This window comes from Eschrichtius robustus, chromosome 10 (genome assembly GCF_028021215.1).
Source record: "Eschrichtius robustus isolate mEscRob2 chromosome 10, mEscRob2.pri, whole genome shotgun sequence".
Lineage (NCBI taxonomy): Eukaryota > Metazoa > Chordata > Mammalia > Artiodactyla > Eschrichtiidae > Eschrichtius > Eschrichtius robustus.
In genome coordinates, this window is record NC_090833.1 from 81863259 (window position 1) to 81872945 (window position 9687).

At 49.0% G+C, this 9687-nt stretch overlaps 1 non-coding gene across 1 annotated transcript; it reads right to left on the reverse strand.

The window, feature by feature from the left end:
• Positions 1-9084: 9084 nt before the first annotated feature.
• TRNAA-UGC (transfer RNA alanine (anticodon UGC)) lies at positions 9085-9157 on the reverse strand. The gene has a single exon. It is a non-coding gene; the product is annotated as a tRNA-Ala (tRNA).
• Between the last annotated feature and the right edge of the window lie 530 nt (positions 9158-9687).

Genomic DNA, 9687 nt, shown 5'->3' on the forward strand with positions numbered 1-9687 from the left:
AGATCAACATCCTCTGCCTTCACCAAGCACTCCCCTGATTGTTATGTGCCCGGTTAGGTTCCAGAATTCTGGAATAGGTGATTCCAATTGCTCTTTTCAGCTCAGTGGTTGCTTCGGTGGAGGGACTGACCCTAGAGCTTTCTAGTCTGGCATTTTGCATGCTGTCATTCCTGTATTTAATTTCTAACATTTTAAATCTTTTATCCATTTGGAATTTTAAAATTTTTATTTATTTATTTATTTATTTTTGGCTTCACTGGGTCTTCGTTGCTGCGCAGGCTTTCTTTAGTTGCAGCAAGTGGGGGCTACTCTTTGTTGTGGTGCATGGGCTTCTCATTGTGGTGGCTTCTTTTGTTGCGGAGCATGGGCTCTAGGCACGCAGGCTTCAATAGTTGTGGTGCGCGGGCTCAGTAGTTGTGGCTCGTGGGCTTTAGAGCGCAGGCTCAGTAGTTGTGGCACACAGGCTTAGTTGCTCTGCGGCATGTGGGATCTTCCTGGACCAGGGCTTGAACCTGTGTCCCCTGCATTGGCAGGCAGATTCTTAACCACTGTGCCACCAGGGAAGCCCTCCATTTGGAATTTATGCTGGAGTGTAGTGTGTGAGGATTATCAGGTCCTGACTTAGAATCTATGTTTAAAGCCAGTGTAGAACCTCAGAGTTGTGATCAGCAGGTTAGGACTGGAAAATCCATCTGGTTCCCAGAGTGCTAAACCCAGCGTGCCCCTCACCCCCAGGCTCACCCCAGCTTTATGGAAATGGGAGACCATAGGGAGATATAGAGAGGACAGATTGGGAGGGATGCAGTCAGGACAGCATGGTCCAGGTACAAGATAGTGATACAAAGATTGTGCTCATAATAGGGGTGTTGCTGTTGGGGAAGGATGGGTTGCAGAGGGGATGGGGATTGGAGATGGGGATATTGTTGGGATGGGGATGAGGATGTGGTATGGGCCTTCCCAAGGCCCACAGAACAGAGGGGCTGGAATCTGAGTGAATTAGAAGAGAGATAATTGAGATCTTGAGTCTGCGGTTTTACAACAGGCTGAGACCTTAAGCAGGGCAGGGAGTGCCCCGGTTGGCAAGAGGCTGGCATTCCTGGAACAGGACGGGGAAAAAACAAGGAGATAAGATTTCTTGCGTCTTTTACCTGGTCTTATGGCAAATCCTGGCATGAGAAAGCTTTTAATTCCCATCTCTAAAATCTCCCCTTCCACACCTGCCCTACCTTTTGTGGAAGTGGCTAAATAAGTAGTGAGCAGCCTATCTCTGAAGAGTTCCCAGAGAGGTGGGATAGCATGGGCTTGGGGGGACATGTATATGATTCCAGAGTCATATCATATTAGATTGCTTACACTGTTTCCAAACTCGGCTGCACTTCAGAATCACTCAAGGAGCTTATTAAAAATACAGAATTAGTGGCACCACCCCAGACCATCTTAAACAGAATCTCAGAATAGGGCCAAAGGATCTGTATTTTTACCAAGCTGTATATATTTATCTGTATTTTTACCAAGCTGTCCAGGTACTTCCAAGAATTTGGTAGGGTGGGGCTGGGAGAGCCACCTGGGCCTATTTGGCTCCCCATCCCAAATTCCAGACGGGCACAGAGCCAGTGGAAGGGAACAAAGGTGGTCTGGGGGAAGAGGAAGCTGGGATGATGTACCCCTAGTCTTCCTGAGGGGAGGACTTTCTGCCCTGGCACAGCTTGTGGAAAGAGGGAGAACATGACAGGGAAGAGCTGGGGACTGTGAAGTTTCCTCTTCTAAAATCTTAGGTTCCTTCTCTCTCCCAGGACACACTGCCCCATTCCCCTTGTTTATGCCATCACGAGGGCCTCTTGTTTGTTAGATGGTGTCCACAGCCCCTTTGGGTCCCATCCTCAACTGCCTTTCCTCAATTTGGGAAGCTCTTCCTAGGATCTACCCTAAGTTCCTACCTCTGAACTTGAGCCTGTAGTGGTAGACCGGCCTCAGGGAGATGTTCCATACTGGAGGTATTGGGACCTCCTTACTTGCTCCTGGGGCTTAGAACCTAAGTTAGGGGCCCTAAAGGAAGGGAAGGAAAGAGTAGGGACTTTGCCGGAGGTAGATACCTGGCTGGACATAAAGTCAGGGCTGGAAATAGCTACTGTCAGAGCAGGAAGATGACAGGAAATCCCTGCCATACACTAGGGTGCAAGTGTCTGAGCCTGTGGGGTGGAGGTGGGGGCATGAGAGGGAGGCACCAAGAGAACCTGGAAGGAAGTGGAGCTTAGATGTAGATGCAGTCCCCAGGAAAGGACCTGAGATGGTGAGAGGAGTTGTTATCCTCATCCTTCTCTGGGGCCCCAGATCTGTCATCCAGCCATTCCTCTGCCCTCGGTTGCTGGCTTGGGCTCATCTCACCTCACAGTCCCACCTGAACCCTAAGTTTGGTGTAGGGGTCTGGAGCTTGCAGCCCTGAACCAAGCCCCTCTCTTGGTCCTCAGGCCAGCCTGGATGTAGACGGTAAGGAAGCGGACGCAAAGACTCGGATGGCTACACATCTGACATGTGAGTATCCACCTAAGTGTTCCAGTCTGTTGGGTGAAGGCTTTGGCTTGGTGTGAACTCTCGAGAGAGCCTAGGTAGTGTTTGACAGTTTCTGCGGTGGCCGAGGTACAGAGGAATGCTACACCGGAGGTCCTGGTGCCGAGGGTGAGAGGTGAGGGAGGTGCACGTGACTCACTTCAGCTTTACCTCTGCTGATGAGCACAGAGTGAACACACCCTAACGCCAGATTGAGACCCTGGAGCCAGGGAGAGGAGGTGTGCTAATCCACCCCTACTCACCCCCAGTGTCGGCAGACCCACTACCTCTTTAGGACGGGCACCTGGGCCAGGCTCTGGGGTAGAGGTCCTAGGTGCGGGTGTTGCAGGAGTCTGGAATTGCCCACATTGGGAAGAGGCCACATGCCCTTCAGCTCCAGGCCCCAGGCCCATTTGTTCCTGCCGTGTGGGGCTTTCAGGGCAACAGATGCTCCCAGCTTGGCAGGCAGGAGCCGGGGAGGGGTATGGCAGGAATTTCCGCTCAGAAGCTGGGCTAGAACAGAGCTTGGGGTGAGCTGGGCCCCTGTTCGCTTGTATGTCTAACAAGGGTCAAAGGGCCTGGGTGCCTTAGCGCTCCTGGGTTCCCAGCTGAGCACTGAGCCCGCCAGGGACAAGCTGCCCTGATGACTGTGCAGCTGTTACCGAGGGAGCTACTGCTTCCTGGACTGCAGATGACCCATTACCTTCATAAGTGTGTGATATTTGTGTGCCCAGCGTAGTTGCAGACATTACTCAATGTGTGGCTACCTAGGGACAGGGTTAGAGTTAGGACTATGCTTGGAACAGCACTGACATAGTGGTTACGGATTGGAGGTAGGTAGTGGTAAGCATAGGGCTGGAATCACGGTGATGTTAAAGTAGGATTTGGAATTGCGTTTATGGTTCCTGTTGATAAGAGCTAGTGCATCTTGTAGATCTCACCAGTAGCTGGAGAATCTGTTTATCTACATGGTGAGAATTGAAAGGTTCCATGAAAATCTGCTTTCTTCTCTAGCACTCTGAAGTGTGGGTGGAGTAGGGGTGTCCATCTGGCACCATTTCCCTGTTAAAAAAGAAATGACAGGCCCAAAATGGAGTCACTTGTGCTAAAAGGAAGACTTAATACCTGACCTTATTGCAGTTACAACCTTCTCCAAGAATGTAATCCAAACTGATCAGTGTGGAAATTTCTGGTCCGCACCAGTGACGTAATCCTTTGCATCCCCCAAAGGAAGATGAGGTAACCTGGCACGTAGATCTCCTTCATCCCCTATAGATAGATTACCTAACCCTGAAATAATTTTTTTTGTTTTTGACTTCCTTGTCTTACTTTTAAAAACCTCTCCTTTTTGATAGCCTTTTAGAGCTCCCCTCTACTTGCTAAACGGATGCTGCCCAATTCATGAACTGTTCAAGAAAGCTAACTCGATCTTTAAAAAAAAAAAAAGAGCTAGTGCATCTTAGATTAGGATTGTGTTAGGGTTGGAGTAGGGTACTGTTTGAGTTTAAAATTGGGGTCAAAATGGGTCAAGGAGATACATTTTGTGTTGGGGGTCAGTTTTAATCTTCTAAGATAGTCTGGAGAGGGACTTAACCTTATGCGTATTGTGTGATATTGATCTGGCTTAGATGAGAGGTTTTGGACATTTTCTGGCCCTCTGCACTTGAGAGTTATAAACGGCTGTATGATCCCTGAAGCTGCGATCCGACTAGAGGGAAGTAGGCATCTAGCTCCTGGGGAGAGGGAACATCGCAGTTTTCTATCCTGAACTTACCTGGCCATGTAAACATTTTTTGGGTAATACCCACCAGCATTACCTTTATGAGGTACAGTTATTCTGAGGGTCTCACTTGAAGGACTGGTTTTAGAGCTGTTTGTGAATGGGGTTGGAGTTGAGGTTAGGGTTAGGGTTGAAAGGCATGGACTGTAGTTCAAGTTTGGGGTAGAGCGATACATGTGGCCATGCCCTGCATCCAAGGGCTCCTTCCTGAGGAGTCAGGAGCTGGTTCTTCACAGTTTCCTGAGGGGGATTTTGACAGAGTAGGTCTGTCTGGTTTACTCTTCCTTTAGATCCTGTTTCTGCTGCATCAGAGAGACCGAGGGTCAGGAGCCTGCAGTAAACTGGGGACGCTCCCGGGGGTAGGGATGGGAGTGTAGGTGAAGGATGGGGCTGCTGAAGAGGGCAGGGGACTCACTTGCTGACCGTGGCATTCCTTTAAAAGCACACAGCCAACTTGTTGAGATCAGGGGTGTGCACGTGGATCCAAGACTGTCCTTATTAAAGGACAGGCAGTGGGACAGAAATTACAAACCAGAGTTTAGAAGTGGATAAACAGGCCTGGCCTGAGGTGGCCTGGAGTTTTATCGGAGAGAAAGGCTGGGAAGGATGGATTGGGAATGCATTTGTGTTTGTGGGCCTGCAAGATGGGCTGTGTCTGTCGGCATGTGTGCGGTGCCAGAGTCTGCTGGGGCATGTCTGACTCAGGGTGTTCATGAGTCTATGTAGGTGTGTTTCCTGAACGTCTCTGAGTTAGCTTCTGAGTGGCACTGTTGACTTTATGTCCTCCTGTGTCTGTGTCTGTGTGGCTAGGTGTCTGTACGCATGTGTCTTTGAGTGTGTGTGAGACTCTGTTCTGGCCTCTCACTTTCCCCTGACCCTCTCCCCTGATGCGCCCCAGCTGCCAGCACAATTTACTGCAAGAGATTGGCTTCCTTTCCCTTCCCACTGTCTGGATTCCCATGTGTCCGGCTGCCTGCCCAGGGCCCTGCCCCTGAGGCCTCTGTGTGGGGCTTGACCTTGGGAATGATACACTCTGGAAAGCCCCCAATATGCTCTTTGCCTGGCTGTGGACCCAGAGAAGTTACAGTGGAGGAGGGGGACAAGGCGGGAAAGGGGGGGCAGTTGGCAGCATGTACCCCTCCTTCTGGAAACAGAGATCTCCTTCAGGCCCCCTCTTTCCTCCCCATGCTCTCGTCCAGATCAAGTATTCAGGGTCCTGGCCTCACCGTCTCTGCGCATGGGAATGGACAGTCCTCTACAAGCCCCGTTAGGCATCTGGTCCTCTGCGTCCCCCCAGCACCTCACATGCCTGCCTTGTGCTCGTTCCTCACATCCCCACCCGCACTCAAGGCTGTCCTCCCTTATTTCCTGTCCCTGCCGTAGACACAGGAGCCATTCTTGTCCTTCATCGTGTGAGAGCCCAGGCCTGTGCCGTGGGGCAGCTGGAGCAGCGGGCTTTGGATGAATGGTGAAGAGCAGAGGCTCAGTCCCCTCTCACAGGTGCAGGAAGCAGCTTCTCCTTGGGGTTTATTCCTGTGCCCATCCTGTGTTTGTTGCACTCCCTGCCTGGGCTGCAGTGAGGAGGTGCAAAAACAAAGCAGCCACGGTCCCTATTTGCTGGGACTTAGTGGTCAACAAGAGAAGTGATTTTGTGGAGAAGCCATTCTCTCGCACTGCAGGTACTCAGTTGCCTGAAATGCTCTCTGTAGGATTCTGAAATGCTCTCTGCAGAGACCAAAGAAGGGCTCCAGAAGGTCAGAGCCATTCGCCATGACAGTATGGTATCTCAGAGGGCAGAGGCGAACTCCAAAGTTCCCAAGCAAGCATTGCTGTATCCCTAGCATCTACCAGCAATTCTGGAGTAGTGAATACTTGATTCTGTGCCCTGCTGTGAGAGTTTTCATTCTGATTCTACTTCTTGAGCCGAGGGGGAGCTGGAAGGTGGGGCTTGTGCTAGGGTTATAGGATGGGATGAGCAAGGCTTTATCCCTCTACAACATCCTGCATGAATCATAGGCTCTGACCCTGTCTTCTCTCAGCTCTTGATTTTGCTGAGAACTGAGAATCCTGAAGGTCTTGGTTCCAGCTCATGTCTCTGCCCCTAACCCTTTGTTGCAAAACTTGGTCAGCAGCAAAAGCCAATGCTGGCACGTGGCAGGTAGGATACACGGGAAGGACCCGCCCCACCTAAGCCAGGATGTGTGCACATTAACCTCAGCTTCCCACGTGACGCTGCTGTGACCCTTCTGAGTCAATTCCCTTCATTCCGGGCCTCCCTCTCCTCTCCTTGCTCTGTGGCTCTCTGCCCAGCTCCCAGCAGGCACGGAGGATGTGCCTGCCACAAGACCTCCTATGATCTTTGGGGATGCTTTAGGAAAACACTGGAGGGTGTGGCTCAGCAGGCCTGGGCCTTGTGCCTCCTCACCTTGGGGGGCCACCGCAGGGCCTGAACTCCCATCTGTTAGGCACAGAATCACCCTTCAGAGGAGCGACACAGTCATGCTTCTTCCCATCCTGGCTTTTCTGCATCCTGCTAGCAGGGCACATTGTGCTAAGTGCTGGGTCCTATCAGAGGAAGAGTCCTGCCCCCACCTCCTGGTTTGATGGTATGTTGAGGCATCCTGGATTTCCTTAGGAATCAGTGAGGCAGGGGCATCCCACAGTCCCCCATCCCACACCATGAGGAAGCTACAGCACTTCCTGTCCTTACTGCAGCTTTTGGCTCCTCTGTGGTAGGTCAGAAGGTGGAAATGCAGACGTGCCACCTTCTGAGAGAAATGAGGTGTCCAAAACAGAGGTCCCTTCCATCCACTCAGGGCAGCCTCTTTGTCTTTCTGCTTCCCAGTTCTCTCCTCCTACCCTCAGACATCCCCAGTCTCTGGATGGACACTAGGATGCTACATCTGCCCTCTTTCTCAGTCTCAAGCCCCATCCTCTTCATGCTCTGTGCATCTAGAGCTTTTTCTGACATCTCTCCCCCTATATTCCAAGAACACCTTCTTCACACAAGTGATCACCAACTTCAACTATTTTTTTTTTTCCCACCTGGGCTCACATGCTGCTACTGACTTCTTAGGCCCTAAAAAAACCTCTTGCCATGGTAACTTCCAGCATTCCTCTTCATCTCTGGCTTCGGCTCTCTGTATCAGCCCCTCCCCCCTGCCACGATCCTTCCCAGTTCCTCATTCACCCCTTTAGGTATTTGCCCTGTTCTCTTAATTGTAAGGAAACCTTTTTTTTTCACGATATACAAAGTCCCTCCTCATTACTGTCACCTTCTCTGTACTTAGCACCAGCAAATAGTCTGCGATTTTAGCCAAGGCCAACCCCTGAACCTGGGGACTCACTCCTATTCTGTTACTTCTGCACCATGACATTGCTCTAGCAGTTCCCCCTTTCTCTCCTGCATCATCAGTTTATTCCTCTTGACTGGATCTTTTCCATCAACATCCAACATGCTATATCTCCTACCTTTAAAAAGCCCTCTTGATGCTATCTCCTCATTTTTCTGCACCTCTGTGAACAGAACTCCCTAAAGCAGTTGATTACACTTGCTATCACCAGTTGCTCTTCCTCTCTGTCTTGGATCCACTCCAGTTATGCCTTTACCTCCATCTGTGACCTTAGTCTATTCTTCTCAAGGCTATGAATGATCTCTGTGTTGTTAAATCTAATGATCAACTCTGAGTCCTCATCTTACTTGGCGGATTGGCAACTTCTCACGCAGTTGATCACTTTCTTCTTGAAACACCTTCCTCTCTTGGCTTCCAGTATGCCACACTCTCCTGGTTTTCCTCCTACCTCACTGGCTACTACTTCTCAGTCTCTGCTTATTGGTTCCCACTTTTTTCTCCAATTTCTTAATGTTGGGGTGTCCCAAAGCCTGGTCCTAGATCTGTTCTTCATTTGCAGTCATTGCCTTGGTGATCTTATCCAGTCTCATGGTTTTACATCTCCGTTTATCTATCTATCTATCTATCTATCTATCTATCTATCTATCTATCTATCTATCTTATTCTTATTCTCCTAATTCTTCTCCTCCCCCTCCCCTCCCCCTCATTTTTCCCCTCCCCTCCCTCACCCCTTCCTCCATTTCTTCATCATCATCATCATCATCATCATTATGTAATCTATCTTTCTATCTAATCATCTACAGCCAGGACCTTCCCTGAGGACCATCAAGCTTCCTTGTTGAGAAAAGACTGTTGGAAGTATGGTCTCAGGCAGAAGCTGGGAGATTAGTCATGATACTACTGCAGTAATCATAGCAGCAGAGAGAGTGAGAAGTGGTCATGTTCTGAATTCATTTCATAAGGTAGAGACAACAGGATGGATTGGATGTGGATGGTTAGGAAAAAAACGTGAAGGATGACACCAATGTTTTTGTTCAGAACAACTGGAAAGATGGAGTTCCTGTTAACTGATGTTGTGAATACTGTGACTGGAGCATGTATGTGTAATTAGATGATGGTTGGAAGCAGGGAATCAGGAGTTCACTGTTCTATAGAGGTGAATTTTGGACATTCAAGTATTTATGTTGATTAGACAATTTGGGCAGGTGAGACTGTCTGTCACATCAAATCATGAACTCTATGGTGTAAGTCCTGTGTCTTTGTTGTGTTTACTATAGTACCTTGCATATAGTAAGTAAGCAAATATTTTAATTGAATATAAGACACTTCTCAAGGCTTTTTTTTTTTTAAAGTTTTTTTCTTCCAGTTTTTATTGGCCACGCCAAGCGGCTTGTGGGATCTTAGTTCCCTGACCAAGGATTGAACCTGGGCCCTCTGCAGTGCAAGTGCGGAGTTCTAACCACTGGACCACCAGGGAATTCCCCTTTCTTCCAGTTTTGAGATATAATTGATATTCGGCACTGTATAAGTTTAAGGTGTACAGCATAATCAAGGTTCTTTTTATTGTGACCCTTCTGGGGTCCTCATCAGCTGAGTACCCCAGTAATCCTGTGGCAGTATTCCCTATTCCATAGCACTCATCATACGTATGTAATGATTTGTCTGCCTCCCCAGCCCCGACTTTGGATTCAAGTACTATTAAGGTATTATTATGCACCAGCTGCTATCCTAAGCCCTGGGGATAAAACACACTATTGTATTACTCAGGCAAGAATGAGATACCTATGGATGAGAAACCTAACAAGCAGAGGCAGTAAACACAGGAAAAAGGGGGCAAAATTGAGATATATCGAGATTAGAACACAGTGACTGACTTCATGTTTGGGCTGAGCAAAAACATGGATTTATAGTTACAACAATCCCTGACATTGGGAAACAGATTTGTTGGGTGGAGGGTGAGTGTTCAGAAATTTTGAATGAATTTGCATTGCCTTTGGACAATAAGGC